This window comes from Vicugna pacos, chromosome 3 (assembly GCF_048564905.1).
Source record: "Vicugna pacos chromosome 3, VicPac4, whole genome shotgun sequence".
Taxonomy (NCBI): domain Eukaryota; kingdom Metazoa; phylum Chordata; class Mammalia; order Artiodactyla; family Camelidae; genus Vicugna; species Vicugna pacos.
The window spans coordinates 115,755,354-115,776,125 of NC_132989.1; positions in this window are offsets into that span (position 1 = coordinate 115,755,354).

Here is a 20,772-nt window from a genome sequence, read left to right on the forward strand (position 1 = left end):
AGCTTTGGCTGCAGTAAGGACATGCTGCATGTGTTTGCGCTGTAGCAGCAACCTGAATCATGATCGATACACTATTCATTTTAGGATTAGGATAACTGATAAAATTTCTGGATCTCATTCATGCTTTATTGACCCAAGAATCAAATGTGTTGACTGTTCAAGATGAGTTTGTTTACAGGGCGAGTTGTAAGGTTATTCTTTCTTAATTAATTCCTTACCCAAAGAGAACACATGGAGACTGAAGTGATCTGTTTTGATTAAGCCAACTCCCCGAGTTTTCCAGTTTGGATACAGGAAGCCATGTTGATGTGCATGTAAATATTTCTACATGAACTGATATTTGAAACAAACTTGATATTTGACTATATGTTTTTATAATGCCTTTATTAATGAAAAGCTATGATCATTTTGATTCTCCATTGTCACTCTATTTAAGAATTGATTAAAAAAAGAAAAAGCCCTCACTCCTCAGCCGGTTACAGAACAAGTAGATTTAATGTAGGTGTATCTCTTTGAATAAAATTAGAATATACCGGAAGAGAATAAAAAGCATGAGTGTATTCACCTCAGTAAAAACAGGTCTTTTGGCAGAACTTTAATCCCAGTTCTATACATGTAAGTGTGTGTGTGTGCACACATGTGCATGTGTCCAGTTGTGATGGAAAAGTTATTTCTAATTCTGGGATGGAGACCAGATGAAGTTGAAAGCCACTCTACTAAATTGTAGACTTCATCTTTTATTGGATGCGTACCTTTGGTCACAATCCTTGAGTCTCTCTGCCACATTACATTCCTTACAGTGTCATTGCAAAGATCAAATCAGTTAATACATGTGAGTTCTTGGAAGACTGCCTGGTGTCCTTGGAAGCATGGTATGAGTGTTACAAGCATTGTATTTATTTAGACTTACATATTATTGTTCACTGCTTTACCTTCAGTACCTTGCAGAGTGTCTGGCACACCCTAGCTCTCAACATTTATTGGCAGTGAAATAAGCCGTCTTACATAAAGTTACAGGCGAGGGAAGGAGTCTAATGGGAAATCAGAAAGTCTCTTTTTTCGTAAACGTCAGAAGAATTTTCAAGGTGCTTTTCTTCCAATAAATCTCTCACTCTTACTGCTTCACCATATTACCAAAGGCTGGTGGGCCAGCATCTATTTATTTAAATGTCTGGAAATCTCTAAACATTACATAAGTAAGGGGAATACAAGACAATGAGTGGGAACATTGTCACTCAAGAATGGTACCCAGTAACACCCCTCCTTTTTCAGAGGAATGCTTCTTTTGAGGCCAAACCATTGGCAGTTGGCAAGGTGCCTGATCTAGGCACGATTAAGTTGTTGATTTGGTTCCAAAATCTCCCTCAACCAAACCAAAGAGGGACCTAAGAGAGGATGTTGTGAGCTATTTGTGTTGTTGAGAATCAGACACTCTAATTCAGAAGGACATATTAAATTTCTACTCTTTCAAAGACAAGAGTATTATTCTGAGTCCATTATCATTGAAAATAGGCTAATGGTTTATTTCCTGTTTTGACTGTAGCTGACCTGGAATGTTCACTCACAGGCATCAGCCCGCTGTGCTCCCAGGCCAGTAGGGCCCATGGACTACTCATCCCTATGCTTCCCTTTCACTTACAGGAATGACAAGTGGACGTTGCATGAAGGTAGACTTAAAGCTGGTTAAAAAGAAGCTGACTTAGCCAATGAAAGCTGCAGCCTATGGGATGGAGCGGGTTGCCTCCCAGAGTAGTGAATGTTCATCACCAGAAGTGTCTGCCTGAGGACCAGATCACCATTTCCATATGAAAGAGCCATGTCCGGGGTTTCCATAGGGCAGAAACAGGGTTCTGAGGTCCCTCCCCATCTCCCTTCTCAGTTCTGCAGTAATCCATTGTCCTTATCCTGGTAGAGACCAGCACCTGGCAGGTGCAGGTTTCCAAGATGAGCCTTCAGGAGGTGGTCCCCCCACCTCTTCTCAGTACTGTGTCTTTATTTTGATGCATCAGATGTGTCCCTGCATTTTGTCTATGTTGTGGGTCCAAAATTCTCAGCTTTCTTTGTCGAGACGATGTGAGAATGTGCCTGTCCATCCCAGCCCTGGTGAAGGAAATGGCCATGTATCATGAAAAATACCAGCCTTTCAAGGCACATGGAAACATGAGTTTACAATATACTCATACACCAGACCAGCCACTATCATTTTTGTGTGGAAATAATTATGATAAGCTTAGATCTTTTTCCAGAGTGAAGTTGAAGTTGAATTACGCAAAATGTTAAGACCGTTTTTAAAGATTTTCTGATGTATGAAGAATATGACTTTGAACATGTGAGTCTGGAAAAAGGATATAATTCTGAGACAGGATGGACGGAGGCAGGGCACAGATACTCAAGGAATGCTACATCAATTGACATCAAAATGGTGAAAGATTCAACCCGCAGTAGGCCTTGAGGCTCAGGATGATGACAGATTTAACTTCTAACAGATCTTGAGCTTCATTATACGCTCATTGTAATATATTAACATGATGAGTAACACGCCCACAGGCACTACGGCAGTCCCAAGGCTGGACACAGGTCAAAGAGTGGGACATGGCCAACTTCCCGGGACTTTCAGCCCCTTCCCCAGGCTACTTAGGCTGGCCCTCCCACTTATTAGCATATAAAGCCACCAAGCCCATAAAAACCAGCAACATGGTGCCTCGTGGCCACCCCCTCTCTCCCTCTTCGGAGACGGCCCACATTCTGTCTGAGAAATGTGTACCTACTTTTAATCTGAGCACCCAACCCCCACATCTCGTGGCCTCTCTCTTGCCTTTCAACGGATCTCTCTGAATAAATCTATCTTCACTCAACTGCGGCTCACTCTTGAATTCTTTCCTGCGCGAAGCCAAGGACCCACACTTGGCGGGGCACGTCCCAGGGGCTCTGCCGAAGCCTGGGACATGGCCCTCCTCACACCCCACATCCACTTTCCTGCATCATCTCTGTTCAGGACGATGATTCCAATGAAAAGACAGTGTTGCCGTTTTATGTAGAGGTGACGTTCATGTCACAGAAACCCATGTGCATGCTAGCTGGTTTACTCTCTTCAAGTTTTCTGTGCATTAAAAACAAATGCTTTCTTTTGAAAGAATTATATAGCTGTTTCATTGAATACAGATACATTCTATAGGCAGATTCCATAATAATCATAATGTATGTTTGTTAAAGAAAGGAATTCACAACATGAATATCTATGTCTATTCTTTTCACATTTTTGGAGAATGGGAAAGATAGATGGGTGATTGGTATGAGTCCCCAAATGTTCCTTAAAATATTCAAACTATTTTAGAATCCATGAATTAAATTAGGTATCATTTAATATTTCCTTTCTAAAAAGAATTGTCAGAGAAGAGGATGAAGGAAGGAAAAGTAAAACAGTCTTCTTTGAGTGTAGACATTTGAAAGAGAAGAAATACTCAGGTCTGTCTGGGTTTTTTTTATTTAACATTTTTTATTGATTTATAATCATTTTACAATGTTGTGTCAAATTCCAGTGTTCAGCACAATTTTTCAGTCATTCATGGACATATACACACTCATTGTCACATTTTTTTCTCTGTGATTTATCATAACATTTTGTGTATATTTCCCTGTGCTATACAGTATAATCTTGTTTATCTATTCTACAATTTTAAAATCCCAGTCTATCCGTTCCCACCCTCTACCCCCCTGGTAACCACAAGTCTGTATTCTCTGTCCATGAGTCTATTTCTGTCCTGTATTTATGCTTTGTTTTTGTTTGTTTGTTTTTGTTTTTTAGATTCCACATATGAGCGATCTCATATGGTATTTTTCTTTCTCTTTCTGGCTTACTTCACTTAGAATGACATTCTCCAGGAGCATCCATGTTGCTGCAAATGGCATTATGTTGTCGGTTTTAATGGCTGAGTAGTATTCCATTGTATAAATATACCACAGCTTCTTTATCCAGTCATCTGTTGATGGACATTTAGGCTGTTTCCATGTTTTGGCTATTGTAAATAGTGCTGCTATGAACATTGGGGTGCAGGTGTCATCCTGAAGTAGATTTCCTTCTGGATACAAGCCCAGGAGTGGGATTCCTGGGTCATATGGTAAGTCTATTCCTAGTCTTTTGAGGAATCTCCATACTGTTTTCCACAGTGGCTGCACCAAACTGCATTCCCACTAGCAGTGTAGAAGGGTTCCCCTTTCTCCACGGCCTCTCCAGCATTTGTCATTTGTGGATTTTTGAATGATGGCCATTCTGACTGGTGTGAGGTGATACATCATTGTAGTTTTGATTTGCATTTCTCTGGTAATTAGTGCTATTGAACATTTTTTCATGTGCTTTTTGATCATTTGTATGTCTTCCTTGGAGAATTGCTTGTTTAGGTCTTCTACCCATTTTTGGATTGGGTTGTTTATTTTTTTTCTTATTGAGTCGTATGAGCTGCTTATATATTTTGGAGATCAAGCTTTTGTCAGTTTCACTTGCAAAAATTTTCTCCCATTCCATAGGTTTTCTTCTTGTTTTACTTCTGGTTTCCTTTGCTCTGCAGAAGCTTGTAAGTTTCATTAGGTCCCATTTGTTTATTCTTGCTTTTATTTCTTCTAGGAGAAAATTTTTGAAATGTATGTCAGATAATGTTTTGCCTATGTTTTCCTCTAGAAGGTTTATTGTATCTTGTCTTATATTTAAGTCTTTAATCCATTTTGAGTTGATTTTTGTATATTGTATCAGGGTGTGTTCTAGCTTCATTGTTTTACATGCTGCTGTCCAGTTTTCCCAACACCATTTGCTGAAGAGACTGTCTTTATTCCATTGTATATTCTTGCCTCCTTTGTCGAAGATTAGTTGACCAAAGGTTTGTGGGTTCATTTCTGGGCTCTCTATTCTGTTCCATTGGTCCATATGTCTGTTTTGGTATCAATACCATGCTGTCTTGATGACTGTAGCTCTATAGTATTGTCTGAAGTCTGGGAGAGTTATTCCTCCAGCCTCTTTCTTTCTCTTCAGTAATGCTTTAGCAATTCTAGGTCTTTGATGGTTCCATATAAATTTTATTATGATTTGTTCTAGTTCTGTGAAATATGTCCTGGGTAATTGGATAGGGATTGCATTAAATCTGCAGGCTGCCTTGGGCAGTGTGACCATTTTAACAATATTGATTCTTCCAATCCAAGAGCATGGAATATCTTTCCATTTTTTAAAGTCTTCTTTAATTTCCTTCATCAATGGTTTATAGTTTTCTGTGTATAATTCTTTCACCTCCTTGGTTAGATTTATTCCCAGATATTTTATTACTTTGGGTGCTATTTTAAAGGGGATTGTTTCTTTACTTTCTTTTTCTGTTGATTTATCATTAGTGTAAAGAAATGCAACTGATTTTTGAACATTAATTTTGTAACCTGCTACCTTGCTGAATTCTTCAATCAGCTCTAGTAGCTTTTGTGTGGACCTTTTAGGGTTTTCTATATATAGTAACATGTCGTCAGCATATAATGACACTTTTACCTCTTCTTTTCCAATTTGGATCCCTTTTATTTCTTTCTCTTGCCTGATTGATCTGGCTAGGACTTCCAGGACTATGTTGAATAGGAGTGGTGATAGTGGGCATCCTTGTCTTGTCCCAGATTTTAGTGGGAAGCTTTTGAGTTTTTCACCATTAAGAACTATGCTGGCTGTAGGTTTGTCATATATAGCTTTTATTATGTTGAGATATGTTCCCTCTATACCCACTTTGGAGAGAGTTTTTATCATAAATGGGTGTTGAATTTTATCAAATGCTTTTTCTGCATCGATTGAGATGATCATGTGGTTTTTGTCTTTTCTCTTGTTGATGTGATGTATTACATTGATTGATTTGCATATGTTGATCCAGCCTTGTGTCCCTGGGATGAACCCCACTTGGTCATGATGTATAATCTTTTTCATGTGTTGTTGAATTCTATTTGCTAAAATTTTGGTGAGGATTTTGGCGTCTATGTTCATCAGTGATATTGGCCTATAATTCTCTTTTTTTGTAGTGTCTTTGCCTGGTTTTGGTATCAGGGTGATGGTGGCTTCATAGAATGAGTTTGGGAGTATTCCCTCCTTTTCAATCATCTGGAAGAGTTTGAGAAGGACTGGTATGAGTTCTTCTTTGTATGTTTGGTAGAATTCCCTGGTGAAGCCATCCAGTCCTGGACTTTTATTTGTAGGGAGGTTTTTAATTGCTATTTGTATTTCCTTTCTAGTGATCAGATTGTTCAAGTATTCAGTTTCTTCTTGATTCAGTTTTGGTGGACAGTATGTTTCCAGAAACTTGTCCATCTCCTCTAGGTTATCCAGTGGTTTTTATCTACATCAAAATGTTATATTGAATTGAATTAAAAATTTCTCAATTATGCATCATTTCTATTGAATAAGGCACAAATTCTAGAGGAGAGATTAGGTATGAACATGAATTATACATTAAATAAATGAATAGAGAAATGGACGATTCTGGTACCAAAAGAGGAAGGGATTGTTGCCATCCAATTTGACATGGCAACCCTCCTCAAAATAAAAGACATAGAAGTTGGTTTCTGGGCAAATTAAATGTAGAAATTTCTAGAGAACTGTCAAAATGTGTTTAAAACCACATGAGCATTGGTTGATATGAATTAGATCAATTTTATCTCATAAGAAATGAAAACTGAGGAATTTTGAAAATGCATACTTATTTATTTGAACCTAACAATATGTCCACGGCATATGTATAAAATAACATATTTTTCTAAAAGTGCATTCTCCCAAATCAAACAGAAGTGAACGAGATGAGCGGCTTTGTTTCAAGTTTTTGCAGATCTGCTCAGTGCCTGGTTTAATGATCAACACCTGGACTCTCACATCTGGCTCTGCACTCAATCTGTTATGCCATTTTGGTTGAAACGATAAAGAAAATCTGGCCTCCTACAGATGTACGCTGGGAAAGGGAGGAATTTTCACAGCCTCCTCTGATTGTTGTGCACAGCCTGCTTGTCACTGCACCCAAACTCAAAAGCAGTATTTCCTTGATAGTTAATGACAATGTGGTCTGAAACCATGACCATGAACTTTCTGTGCTCTGCACACTCATAAGAGGATGAGAATGAAGAGGTGGATGAGAACTTTGGGTTTTTTTCCCAGCTTTGAGCTATAATGGACGTGTAATGCAGTGTAAGCATAAGGTGTACAATGGGAGGGTGTGAGGTATATTGCACTGTGAAATGGTCACCAAACAAGGCGAGCTACTCATCTGTCATCTCACTTGTTTTCTGTGGTGAGAACTTTTAAGCTCTGCTCTTTCAGCAGCTTTCAAATACAACACAGTATCGGTAACTGTAGTCTCCATGCTGTGCGTTACAGCACCAGGACTTACTCATCTTATACCCGGAAGTTTGTAACTTGCAACCACATTTACCCATCCTGTCTCTGTGCCTCTGCTCCTGACAACCATCAATTTACTCTCTTTTCTTTGAGTCTGGTCTTTTAGATTCCAGATATGAGTGAGATCATACAGCATGTGTCTTTCTGGTGAAGCCCTAGGCCTAGGAGGGCCCTCCTGGGGCCTCGCTGTGCCGGCCTGGGGGTGCGGGAGCTATTTGGTCAGAGTGTACCCGCTCCTCTCACCTTCCACACATGCTCTTTCTCCATCCCTGTGGTCCACGGAGTGCTTCAGCCTCATCCCTGGGATCTAATACTTTCTTAATAGTGTCTTGTCAACGGATGATGCCAGCTGGTTTTCTTGTGAGGAGGCTGACATCCAGAGCAACCTATGTTGCCATCTTGAAGACATCCCCCTTCAATTTTGGCTTAAGGAAAGTTTTGACCTTGGAGACCTCCCAGAAGGCTTTTGGGGGCCCCAATTTTTCTCCCTCCCACACTTGGAGAACTGCTGTTTTTAACCTACCATTTTGGTATAGCTGCTTAGAAGGCATGCATTAAAAAAGAGACATTTAACCTCGACAATCACAGCAGGCTTTTTTGAAGATAGTAACAAATGCCAAAATTGATACCAAATTTATATGGAAAGGTAAGGAACTCAAAATAACCATAGCAGCCTTGAAAAAGAAGAACAAATTTTTAAAATGTGCACTCCTCATTTTAAGACTTACTATAAAGTTACCTTATAATCAAGACTGTGTGATTCAGGCAGAAGCACAGACAGATCTAGGAAACTGAGTAGAGCCCATGAACAGATCTGCATACATGCAGCAAAACTAATTTTGACAAATGTGCCAACGCAGCTCAATGGGGAAGGGAAAGTCTTTCTAACATGTGATGCTGGAACCGCTGGCATCTGTATGCAAAGAGTTAATCCTTGATATATACCTAACATGATAATTGACAGACACTGATGGATACTGGGCAAAATTTTACAGTTAAAATTTTAAAAAGTCTACCAAAAAAATAGAGGAATTTCTTTGTGGCCTGTGTAGTCAAATATTTATCAGAGAGATTGCAAAAACACGAAACCCTAACAGAAAAAAAAAAAGGTGAACCGGACTTTATCAGAATAAAAAATTTCCATTCTTCAAAAGCGTTTGTTAAAAAATAAAAAAGCAAATCACAGTCTAGGAGAAATATTCACAATCTATGTATATGACAAAGATATGAATCCAAATTGTATAAAGAACTCCAACATATCAAAAATATAAGCAGTCCAATTAAAAATTGTCAAAGGACTTGGATAGATACTTCACAAATGAGGATATAAGTATGGCTAATAAATGACAAGAAAACGTGCCTTTTAACATTGTTTTCAGGGGAGCGCAAATTAAATCCAGAATGAGATAACCCTATACAGCCATTGAAATGGTTTAAATTTAAGTGACTTCCAACAAGTGCTGGAGAGGATGCAGGTAGCTGGATGTCTCATGCTTGCTGGTAGGTTGTGAAATGGTACCACCAGTGTGGAAAACTAGTATTTCTTATAGAATTAAATGGATACCTACCTTGTAACCCAGCAATTCTACTCTAAGGTATTTTTCCCAGTAGAAATGAAAATATAGGCCTACATAAATATTTGTACAATCATGTTTACTGCAGCTTTGTTTATAACAGCAAGAAACTTAAACATTCCAAATGTCAACAGAAGAATCAATAAACAAATTGTAGTATATTCGTCCAATGGAATATCACTGAGCAGTAGAAAGAAATGAACTATTGACACACACACGTGGATGAATATCAAAGTACTATGTTGAATGAAGGAAGCCAGACATGGATATGTTCTGTATGTTTCCATTTTTAAGATGTTCAAGAACTAATTTGTGGGAATATAACTCAGTGTGGTAGGTGCTCTAAGTATGGGGAGGGAAATATTCCAAGAGGCATGAAGAAACTGTCCGGGGTAAAGGCAGTGCCCTACGCCTTGACTGGATGTTGGTTCCATGGGTTTGTATATTTTTAAAAAATTGTTACGTATTATTTTAAATGTATTATTATCTATAAAATTTAAATGTATTATTTTTTGGTGGGGGGAGGTAATTAGGTTTACTTATTTTTAATGGAGGTACTGGCGATTGAACCCCAGACTTCCTGCACGCTAAGCATGTGCTCTACCTCCCCCATATACATCTGTAAAACTTGTCTGAGTGCACTTAAGATCTGCACATTTTACTGTATATAATTATAACTCAGTAAAAACATTAAAATGCATATGCTAATTATCACAACTTGTGAATATTTTCTTGGTTTATTAAATGAGGTGCTCAATCAAATATGCATTTTGATTGCATTATGAATTTGAAACCTGCTGATTACCAATTCATATCTATTTGGTAACCTAGAGGCAGAAGAGCAAACTACCACGTGTGCCCGGAAGACGGACTTGCCCATCCTCCAGCGTTCTCAGCTTTCAATCTCTTGTCTATTAACGTGGTAATTGCCTTTAATGACTTTGTTCTCCTCAGTGTAATCAGACAGGAAACTTTAGATGGAAATTGCGTAAATTACTCTAACTCCTGCCAGGAAAAGAATCCAAGATTTTAATCAACTTCTGCACATTTTATTCCTCTTGTTAGGAAGTTTGCTTTACATGCGTGCTTAACTGACAGGCCCTCTGCCTGGAAGACGCGGTCCTTGTTAAATGGCTCCACCAATTGGACTGTGTCCCTAGTGCAGGAGAACAGATGACATCCCTGCTCGGAGAGGGTCAGCTATGCTGAGGAAGATTGTGCAAACTCACCTGGCTCTCTCTGATGTTTTTACATACCATGTTGTACAAATATCAACATTGTTAATGGTATTAACTTTATATATTTTCAGCTTATAAAATATTATGCACTCAAGGTGGGTGAGATGGGCAAGAGCTGGATGCCTTTCCTTCCCATTTCAAAACAAGCCACCTCTTTTATTGATATGCAGTTCAGCACTGGTTGAGTTATGGAAACACTGAACAGAAGACATTTTATTTGATTCTGAACTGCATCGATCTATATGTTGATCGCAAAGAGGTCTCCTATACAGAGTCACTTTGGTCAAATAGTTCCAGAGGAACCCAGTGCATACTCTACATTACAGGGGAAAAGCAACCATTCAGGTGGTACAAGTTGTGGTGCCAAGAACCGTCACTAGTTTAGAATACCAGTCTGGGTCTTGGAAAGTGTTTGAGGTCAGGAATGAGGATGCAGGTGCAAAGGCTAAAGCATGAACATCCCTGGACCAAAGGCCTGGACATGTAACAGCTCCAAACACTGGCTCCCTCATCTGTAAAATGGGGATAAAACTATCCCACCCTATCTGTAACCCAGGGTGCCTCCCAGTGAATTGTAAACTAAACAGACAACACTTTTTGAAGTTGGGAGATTTATGCACATCTAACATTGTGGTTGCCGTGGCAATTTGCCACTGTTTCTCCACTTTCCTTCGAGGTGGGTGATAGGTCTGAATTTCTTTTGGACGCATCACTTGGCTTACTTTCATCCTCTTAAATATCAGAGTCTTCTCATTATGAATTTGCTTAGAGAGCTGTTGCTGACCTTTGCTCCTTCAGCCACTTTCATTCTGTCTCATCCTTTGGAATGTCCCATTTGTATGTGTGAGTGCCCACTCTGGCAGGAATGGTGTGTCCTTCTGTGTGTGTATAATTGGAAAGAGAATGTATATATCGTTTCCTTCCCGTGGAGGACTCTTGTTGACAATGAACTTGAAGAGATGTCTTGGTCCACAAGGTTGAGAGTCCAAGGGTCTGGGTGACAGGATCCCAGGGCCCCGATGATGTCATTGGGTTTTTCTCAGTCTCACTGTCTTTTTCAGTTCCGCTTCCTTTGGCATTGGCTTCATTTTCAGAAGGACCAGACTGCTTCCTAACGACCTCAGGCTGGCTGCTCCCAGCTCCGGGATTACAACCCATCTGTCTTAGTCAGTTCAGGCTGTCATAACAAAGTACCGCAGACTGGGCAGCTTACAAAGAACAGAAATTTATTCCCCCAGTTCTGGCAGCTGAAAGTCCAAGACCAGGATGTCAGTGTGGTCAGGTAAGGGCGCTCTTTCCTGTCGCAGGCTTCCCCTTTTGTCCTCACGTGGCCGAAGTGGCTAGCTAGCTCTCCGGGACCTCTTTTATGATGTGGACCAAATCCCAGTCGCCGGGGCTCCACACTCATGACCTAATCACCTCCCAGAGTCCCTCACCTCCTAGTATCATTACATTGGGATTCAGGTTTCAAAATTTGAATTTAGGGGAGACAGAGACATTCAGTCCATTGCATTATCTTATTGGCTATGCAACATCAGAAAAAAGGTCTTCTTGCTGGTGGCACAGATGAAAGTGTGGCAGTTGTGTCTCATTGGCTGGATGGTCTGCTGGCTTGGTTCCCACAGCACATCTCTACCATGTACGGTGACCCGGGCCATGCAGGGTCTCAGGTCGGAGTCACATGGTCAGTAAAGAGGAAACTGAGAGGGTCTCAGGAAAGCCAGGATGCTGTCAATAGAAGATTTCTTAGCACAGAAAATCACCATAGGTTTACCTCCCTGTGGCCTGAGGTTCACTGCTGTCTTGTTCATGCAGAGGTGACCAGGCTGATGTTGACGCCACCGCCACCCAGTGAGCTCCATCAGCAACATGGTGGCTCCCCTGCCTGCATCCCGAGATGCCCGGTCATTCTCCCCTCCATCTGGAAGGAATCTGTCCACTTGTGATCAAGAGACAATTGCATGTCAGAACTTCTCAAGAAATTCCTTTTTTTAGCTAGTCAATGAAAAGCACATTTTTTTTCAACAAAGATAGTCAAGCAGCAATTTGTGTTTCAGACTTTGTGCATTTTGATTTTGATAGGTGTATTCGTTTTTTATGGTTGCTGAAACAAATTAACACAGGCAATAGCTTTAAACAGCACAGATGTCTCATCCCACAGTCAGAGGTCAGAGGGCTGATGTGGGGCTCATTGGGCTAAAACCCAGGTGCCGGAAGCTACGTTCCTTATCCAGGCTCTGGGGGAAAGTCTATTCCTTTATTTATTCCAGCTTCTAGAAGCCACCCGCGTGCCTTGGTCCATGGTCTTCCTTCATCTTTGTACCATCTTGAAATCCCTCCCTCTTACTTGATAACACTTTTCGTTGCCAAAAAGAACTCGGTTACGGGTTTGGATTTGCATGATTTATTAGACACTGACTTTACCCTTGACTTTGAAATGACAGGCTGACGTTTTCTCATGTTTATTTTATTTCCCAATAACTATTATGTCACATCTGTTAAATGATGCTTCTTTTCATGCTTTTCTTTTTCTTTCTTTTTTTTTAATTGCTCTTGCTTTTAGAAGTTTTTCTGGGAATCTCTTTCAGGAAATTCAATTGGATTGAATGCTTAGCCTTGATTCCTTACTTATTACAACACCTTTTCAACATTTACGAATAAAATAAGAATGACATGTCTGTGTTACAAAATGAAACTGAACAAACTACCGACCCCTGTTGAGGTGAAAGATGCATAGTATTGTTTTCTCTTGATTTTACATAGAAGACCTTCAGGTGCCTTAGAAAATGCAAATGCTGACGCCTCCCTACCTCGATGCCATGGTCAGGAGAGCCTAGGCGGCAAAGAGAGAGACAGTGCCACCAGGCTCCTGGACCATAAACCATGTCAGCTTGTCTTGCGTGGCAATTTCCATGAGACAGAAGAACAGAATAGCCTCGTTAGGAACTTAATTAATCACTTGATAATTTATTTGAGCCTCCACCCAGTGAGAAAATACATCTTGCTAGAGTAAAAGCCGTATCAGCAGGATGGGAAATTGCACACCTTCCTGTGGTATGGTCCTTCTACTTGTCCATCTTTCAAGGATTTACCTTATTTGAAGTGTTTTCATTAACTGAAGCAAACAGCATCTTTGCCTCCAATATGAAAGATATTAAAAGAGAAATAAATACATGTAATCTTCTCCACATCTTTTATTATAAACTCCTCCCAAACCGCTTACTTCATGTGACCTGCAAGCACTAAAACAGTGTGTTAAAAGTGGCCTCAGCTAAAAGCAGGTATGAGGCAATAGCAAGGATTATGTAGCATTCTACAAACAAACTGTGTGATCTGAGGAGGAATTTGAGGGGGAAGTGTTATTACTCTTTCTATTTTATTTTTTTTGGAGAAAACACCCGACAGATGCTTTGAGTTTTTCAAACCCATTTTCAGCTGCATGGGGAACAGAGTTCCTGCAGAGAGGCTGCATTTTTAGAGCGGTATTCCAACGTGGGCAGCTTTGTGGCCAGACTCAGGTAACTCTGCAGAGTACCTGGGTTTGCACAAGAGGCATAACATTCTGACTCTAAAGGCAGATACATTCTAAGATGCAGTTAAATGCAGACACACGCTTATTCTGATGAAAATGGTTTAAGAAGCAATAATTAACCTGGGGTGGCTCAAATATTTACTTAATGCAACATTGTAATGGATCAACAATTGGAAAAGGGGTTGTTAATCCTTCAAATACGATGATGACGACTGCCCCATCCTTACCCTTACCCTCCCCTCTTGCACGGGTGGACGGCGTGGTGGATGGACCTTGACCTCTCTGTGTCATTCAGCAGCAGCTAGTAATTCTGCCACTAAACCCCACTCTTCCGTAGGTGCCTAAGCCTGATCCTTCAAAAACCTGTTCATTTCTGGGCAAAGATTCTTGGTCCTGAGAACTCTGTTGGCTTCAGTTTAGATGGTACGAATAACTTCTTACTCTTGAGAATAACTTCTGCATCTATAAAGAAATGTAGTCACATCTGCAGCTGATACTTCCCCACAGGTATTGGGAAATTTGTTAAAATTTTGGAGGATGGGCTGTACACTGGCAGCATCTTAGTATACTGCTAAAAACCAAGGGTGACTACTTTAATGCTTCTGTCCGAGCCTAAGAACGTCTATTTTAAAAGTCGCACATATTTGTCATGTTAATGTGTTTCCTATAAGGTTGAACTAATTCCAGTTTTACATTCATGATAGAATTTATTCAGTAGAAAAAGCCAAACAGAATGAAAAATTTCTTACATGAAATTAATGATGGCAACATATGCAACAAAATATCACAGAGACTGGATCAGGTGTCTTTCCTAGAGCAATGCAAGGGTTTTTCCATTGCTTCTGATTTTTTTTAAAAAGATAACATAATGCATGCACTGGACTGTGTTGCATCTGAGCAGTGGAATTCTGAGTCATTTTCAATAGGCCTATTCTCATGTTCTTTGGCAAGCCACTCAGGTTTGGGACTTGCAGGCAGATCTCCGTTACAAACCTTCAGCAATATCTTTTCACCTCCAAATTACTTTCTATTTTCTCTTTTCTTTCCTTTTTTTCTTGTTTTAGTTTTTTTTCCAGTAGTAATGTAAAACCATACATACCCTTAGTCTAAATTAAACAATGGGACAATAATTATGTAGTTGACCGTGCTTGCTGGAGAGCAAATATAGCTCTCGAGTTCTGATGATCAGTCCCGTGTTCTGCGCCAGAGTAATTTAAAAATTTAAAAGTGGGTCTTTGACAGTGACACTGGACTCACACTCAAGAGCTTTCGAGTTTAAATCTGCAGAAACCACGACATCCATCTGAAGGTCTGAGTGAGGAACACACACAGGGTGTGTAGTACTTACTGCCTTCATTCCGCAGCTCTCCTGCTAAACGGGTTTCCCATTTGCTCTTTTGGCTCAAAGCTAAAAACCTCCAGTCTGGACATCCAGGTTATCATTAAACATGTCTGACAACTATCCAGTCTCCCCTTTACGAGTTCCCCCGATACACCCTTAGTTCTAATCACACCGGTCTCTTTTTCCTTCAGTCGTCCTTCAGATCACCAAACCCCAGCCACGGCTCATCTCCCACTTCCAAAATCCAATTTGGATGTCTGTCAGCTGTTGTCTCTCTGCCAATTCAAATCCTGCAGGTGCTTTGAAAGCCAGGCTGAACGTTCTGACCATATTAGCAGACTTCATAAATTAACCCTGTTTGAGGGTCACCTCTCCCTTACTCTGAACTCTTCCCACATTGATGCACACGTTGCATACGGTGCTCCTTCATCCATTTCTTTTGACTCTCTCGCAGTGCCTCGTACGAATCTCTGGTACACTAGGAGTTCACAGCATTCTCATTGAAATAATTTTCATTATACAATGAATACATATTGTCCGGTGAATGATGTCTTATTAACCTTTTACGACTCTCCCAAACATAACTTTCTCCTAAATTTTTATGCTGATCAGAAAATAAATGAAATAATAAAGATAATTATAAAAAGTACAGCTTCTAGGAAGCCACCTCGTATTAGGTCCTTGTACTTGGTACAGAGAACCAGTACATCCAGAAGGTAATGCAAAACCTTGATCCAAATACAGTTACTCAGTGGTACTGAGGAAAAAGATGAACGCATTGAATAGAAATGGTTAACTATGAGACAAAGAGGACTTTTTATCTTAAGCCTCTGGCATCTTAATTATTATTTTTATCCAAACATCTGCCTATTAGTAGATAATTCAAATCAAAGGGCATTTGACTGGATTAAAAAATCTGTAAAAATTAAAATAACATTTAGTTTGCACTTTTAGGCATTAGCACAAAGGAAATACAAACCTGCCTGAGAAAGTCTCATAATAATTACTTTAAAGATAGTATCTTAGAGATACGCCTCTTGACTAATTGTGGGCAAAGACCAAAATCTTTATTTCCCATTCATCATGGACTGATGCCTTTGTGAAGTACAAACTCTTGCTCGTGGGTGCCCCGGTAATGTTAAGTTGCTATAAAACTTTCCAAATACTGGCACTTTCTGTACTTATCTGGTAGGGGTGTGGTAGTAACAAATGCTTCATGGATGCCAGCAACCTGTGGACCACACTTTGAACAGCAGTCATTGCATAAAAGATTCATGCCAGAAAGGGTCGTGTTATATTTCCTTACAAGTAGGAAAAAGGAACACTTTAAAAAAAACCTGTATCTGGTAAAAATACAGCTTCAATAAAAAGTACTTGCAGATGAAGGTGGACAATCAGTAAAAGACAGTTACTTGGCAGTAATCAACACAAAATGTTCTAGGCAGCGGATTCAGTTCACTCTGAACAATGTTACCAACGCAAAATGAAATGGACCAAGAAGTCCAGGAGTGTCTGCCAACTTTTCTAGTGAAAAGTTGTTTTGCAGGAGGGCAGACAAATGGACCAGATGAAGCTGACCAGTCAATAGGAGGCAGAAGTCAAGTACACGAGTGCGTAACCCTAAACATCCTTTGCTGGCTAGTGGATGGTTTGGGCTCTGACTTTCAGCAGCCCTTCATCTTCTCCACGTCTCAGCATACAGCCTGCGGCAGTGACCGAGAGGCATTACGTGAGATGATAACCAGGGGGAAAGGGGAGCTGGAGTCAAGGCAGGTCTCGCAGGGTAGCCACCTGCGGGGGTGGTCAGTGCCAGGGGTCAGATCCTCAGCTGTGCAGGTGCAGAAATCGATTTTTATCAGCGAACCTGGGGTTGGAGGGCAGCAAGGACTATACAGAAGTCGGAAGGGACTGATGTGTAGACCAGAAGGCCAGGTGGTAACTAAAGTGGGAACAGAAATGGCCAGTAAACTGCTGCTTTTACGTTAGCAGGTGGGTGCAAGGAGATGGAGATGCTACAGGGGAAATGAAGAGAAATTGGAAGGTATTTCGTGAGTGTGATAAAAGCACATTAGGGACATTAGGAATGCTGTTTGGATGACATTAATGGCCAGTGTCATCAACCTATAAAAACGTGATGCAATTAAATCTCTCCTTCTCAATTTTCATATTTAGTTAAAAACTTACTAAGTTTTCTACTTTGACTCGAAAGATAGTCTGTCATTCAAAGAAACTGTGCAGTGAGATGATAATCTCTGTAAGTATAGATTTCACTGTTTCACCTCTTGGACGGCAGTGGTGTTCGCCAAGCTCTTTGCAGGCTGCGAAAGTGTTAGTCTTATGCACTAGTTTTTTTCCTTAATGAATCGTGTCCATCTGTATGTGTGTGAATGTGTATATAGAGCCTTACATCTTATTATCATAAATATTCTTATGATTTTGAGCACAAAATATGGATTTTACTTCTCACTGTTCACAGTCAACTTGTTAGCAGGTTGTACAGTTCAATTTGATTTTGAAAAAAGAAAGGGAAATTTCATTCCTCTATGCAAAATATGATTAACAAGTGTTCAACTTCAGTTTCCTATATGTATAATTCGATAGTTAAGAAAACTCTTACACTTCTCCTTTCATAGATCAATGGAACGGAATCCAGAACCCAGAAATAGACACAAATACAAAACCATTCAGTGGAGGGGGACGAGGGATGGCCTTCTCAGCAAATGGTGCTGGAGAAAACGAACAGCCACCGGCAAAAAAATGGAAGCTCGACTAAACCTCGTAACCAGACAAAAATTAGCTCGAAATGAATCACAAACTTGAATGTGAACCCTAAAACTATAAAACTTTTTAAAAAATCCTAAGAGAAAAACTTTGGGATATAGGTAAAGAGTTTACAGACTTGCTGCCAAAACAAAATTTTTAAAAAGAAAAACAGCTAAATTAGATTTTATCAAAATTAAAAACTTGTTCTCTGTGAAAGATCATATAAAGAGGTTGAAGGACAAGCAACAGGCTCAGAGAAAATGTAAACCACATATTCAACAACAGACTAATATCTAGAATAAAGAATTCTCAAACTCAGCAGTGAAAAATAAACAAAAACAATAGCAAATAGAAATGTGTAAGACCCTAACAGGCGTGTCAGCAACGGGGGTACACAGATGGCCAGTGAGCACCTGGAAAGATGCTCAGCACCATTAGCCTTCAGAGAAATGCAAATTGCAGCCACGGCGAGCTGTCACTACACGCCTATTAGAATGGCTGAAATGAAAAATAAAGACAACATCAAATGTTGGCACGGATGGGGAGCAAATGGACCACTCATGCCTTGCTGGTGGGGATGTAAGTGGTGCAACCATTCTGGAAAACACTTTAGAAGCTTCTTATAAAACTAAACATGCAAATACAACACAATCCAGCAATTGTACCTGTGGGTATTTTTCCAAAGCAATAAAAAGTTATGTCTACACCAAAACTATACACACATATTCATCATAGCTTTATTCATAACTGGCCCCAAATTGGAAACAGCACAGAGGTCATTCAATAGATGAATGCTAAACAAACATTGGTACATCCATACCATGGAATCCCACTCAGCAACAGAAAGGATCAAACTGTTACTATTCACCCAACAATTTGGATCAATCTTTAATGAATTATTTTGAGTGAAAAAAGCCAATCAAAAAGTTACATAATTTATGATTCCATTTACAGAACATTGTTGAAATAACAAAAATTTAGAAATGCAGAGTATATTGGTGGTTGCCAATTCTTAGGAAATGGGAGGAGAGATGGATGGGGTGGGTTGGCAAAAAAGTGGGTGTGGTTTTCAAAGAGAAAGAAGAGGGATTCAGAACTACCCTGTATCTAGAGTGTAGTGGAGGCACATGTGATGAAAATGTACAGAACTAAACACACGCAGGGACTAATGAGGACAACTGGGGAGTTCGCCATGAGATGGGCAAATCGTATCAATGTCAATGTAGTGATATTGCACTCTACTTTCTAAGTTGCCACTGGAGGAAATTGGGTAAAGGGTACACAGGGTGTCTGTACTATTGCTTACAGATGCTATAAATGCACAATTATCTTACTAAATGTTTCAACTAAAGGGGGAAAAATCCTTTTTCCTTCATTCATTTCTTGGAGATTTACCATTTTGGGTTGCCCTTAGTAGAAGGAAACGGTTGCCCTTGGTCAAAGCTTGTTCTAATTCTTTGGTCAGTTTTCACGTGGGATGTGGGTCGTGTGTGGACTGTAACCTGCCCATGACAAAGCCCAGACTTGATGGCATTACACTCTCAAAGCTCACCAGCCACGTGAAGTATGCAGATGTTTCTCCAGCTCTCTTTTCCGGCTACATTTTCTTAAGACAGATTCCATGAAGAACCATCTCTCTCACCTGAGGCCATGCCCAAAGCTCTGAATGTCTTTCCAAGCCCACACTTTTGCTTTGATTGCCTACATTCTCAGTATTGACAACAAATCTCTTTTAAAAAAAATATATGGAAGTTTGAATGAGTTTTCAAGAGCCCACAATGTGTGCCCAGGTCCATCAATTCCACCTGGAATCAGAGTATACTTTTGTACTTTCATAACCACAAGAAGTTCAAGGATATTCTCAATATTTTTATAACTATAAAATTAAAAAAACCTTGTCTTTGATCCTATAAATATAGACTCTGAAATGTATAGAAAAAATTTCATGCAGTAATAAATCCACCTGCTGAGCGAGCCTGCCCTATATACTGCAATTACAGTGTTCAGTTGTATGTGTTTCTTCCATTCCACGAAGCTCAACATTCCCCTCTTTTCTCTTAACTCATGAAGAGAAATAAAACATAATATTCCCTGAGTAACGTTCTCCGTCCCATTTGGGGCAGAGGTCCCTCCAGGGCTTCAAGGATGTTAATTAACTCCGCGGCGAGGCAGAACTTCCCTTGAGAGTTGCTGTTACATAACGTTGGGTGGCCTGTCCTCAGTAGGGCTGGCTGAAGATTAAATTAAAGGAGAGGCCAGCAGCTCCTGACTGATCACAAGCTCACCTGGGGAGAGTTAAGGCGACCCCGCTGTTTACTGCTCAGACCTTGCTTTGCTCTGATCATCACCTGGAATCCTCACTCGCCCTCAGCTGGGCCCTGTTTTGACTCTTTCCTGGGGGCCTGACGCCTCCGCTTCGATCCTAAAACTTGGAAGAAGAAAATGAAAAGAAATTGCAAATCTCTTTAGTGCCTTGCAATTACTTAAGTGAGGTTTTGCTCCGGCCCCTGCTGGCTCTCTAATGAATCTTCCAGCATGCCTTCACTGGAGCTGGCCCCTGCCATCCGCTCAGCCCTCCAAGAGTTTTTTTATTCTAAGACTAGTTAGGAAACAAGAACAAAAAAGCTGCCTATCCCTGGCTTCCCAACTCTGTTGGCTCCAGTGTGTTACCTTTAGTATTTCTGCAATGATGGGAGTGAATCCGGGAGCACTCTAGTTCATTAAGCAGAATGTGTGTATGTGTGTGTGTGTGTGTGTGTGTGTGTGAAGCTACCAGGAAGATGTTTAATAAATGAATGCAGATATTTCCCCTTCCAGTGTAATTAGATATTCTGTTTCAATCTAAGGCCCTTATTATGCCAAAAAGGAATAATGAAGCTTTCAAACATGATTCAGCGGGGCAGACTTCAGCATCCGCACAGAAAGAA